Below are 1754 nucleotides of genomic sequence, written 5' to 3' on the forward strand. Positions count from 1 at the left end.
CAGAGATTAGGGTCAACCAATAGATCATGCTGACTTTTGCTGGTGCCATTCATTTTTTGCATCCTGCTAGCTGAAATCATCAAAACAAGATAAAAAATGTGGAATTAATAAGTGGTCTCAGCAAAAAAATATAGACACAGACACAGGACTTTGAGTTGATGACATGTTGTTTGCAACTTTTCAATAGAATTTCCAATAAAAACTTGTTTTCCAGCATCCTCAGAACAAGACCCATTTAAAAAAAAGCTGAGGACAGTCAGAAAATACAGCCGTGAGTTTAAGTTTCCCACACAAATGTTCAATCTGTAATTAATTTGAATGACTACAGAAATCACATTTTCTAATAGTTTCCTAAAAAGTGTTCCAGAGTAGAAGAGCACAGCTGGTGTCATTCAGCCCTCAAAAGATCAGGCAGTGATTGCTTTACAGAGAAGAACGTGCCCTGCCAGGAGTAATCCCATCATCTGTAAAGGAATCCTCCACAGATTTCAGTAGCTTCCAGGGGGTAAATTATTTTTCCCTCCTCTGGTCCCTGTGTCTCCTGCATTGCCTTCACAGCTGGTAGGTCACAACACGCTCAGAAACAGCCATAATGGTGACGCAGCATAAGAATTAAGCAACACAAATATTTACCTCGACCTTGTCATAACACAGGGAGAGATATAAAGCCATTTGTCAGACTTCCTGAATTATTCTAACCTTTTTGAGAAATGCAGGAAGAGCCTTCCTGTCTGCTGGCCTTTGAAATTTCATTGCAAGGAAGTCTAGGGTCTAGAGATTTGCCTTTTTCTTTTGTTGTGTGGAATTCCAGACGTATTCATTTGAGCTGCATTTAGTCATAAAAATCAGCATTTTCCATCATGGGTGATTCTCAAGAAAACTCTGTGAGCCTGCTACGATGCTGGAGCATGAATGTGTGGCTACATATATTCATGCTCTACACAGCAGGGCCCCTGCCAGTAAAACACACTGACAGTAGTTCAGAGACATAAGAGCAGGAGGCAAAAAGAGACAGACAAGATCTCTCTGTAAACTCACCTGTGCCTACCACATCAGGCTCAGCAGCGCAGCGCTTCTCAACACCTGGCTGGCTGTGGCTGATAGACGCTTCCTGCGAGTGGTTAATATTAGCTCTATCTCTGCTCTCTGCTGCGGCGCTCAAGACGTGGTTCAAGCTGTGCTGCTGGTGCATAGTGCGGAGACTGATGCAATACATTGTGGGATTCTTCGCTTACCACAAAAAAGGAGAAATCCGTGGGAGCAGCATATTAAAAAGCAAGCAAACAAACAGCAATGTATGAAAAGAAAGCTACTTTCTTCCCTCAGTAAAAAAACCTAATCCCTGGGAAACAGCATATTAAAAAAAAGCAAACAAACAAGAGGAAATACGCAGAAGAAAACTTTTTCATTGCCAAGATAAGTCTTCAGACAGTCAGGACCACCATTTGTGATTGCATCTGCAACCTCCACTGAACTCTTCTTGGGCATAGATATTTACTGTATATTTTATTTATTGTTATCTGTTCATATTCAAAGGACAAGTAAAGAGAAAAAGTTGACAGTGGTCATAGAGCCAGGCAGTGGCAGAGGTCAGCCGATGCCTTAATTCTCCCAGTAATCTGGGAGATGCCCAGTGTGCTGCTCTGATGCCTTCAGGCAGATGCTTTAACAAAATCACCAATAGGTTACCTGCACTGATTTTTTCTTTTTATTTATTATTTTTGTGATGCTCACAGCTAACGTGTCTGTGTGCT

This window comes from Pygoscelis adeliae, unplaced genomic scaffold (genome assembly GCF_000699105.1).
Source record: "Pygoscelis adeliae isolate BGI_AS28 unplaced genomic scaffold, ASM69910v1 Scaffold103, whole genome shotgun sequence".
Lineage (NCBI taxonomy): Eukaryota > Metazoa > Chordata > Aves > Sphenisciformes > Spheniscidae > Pygoscelis > Pygoscelis adeliae.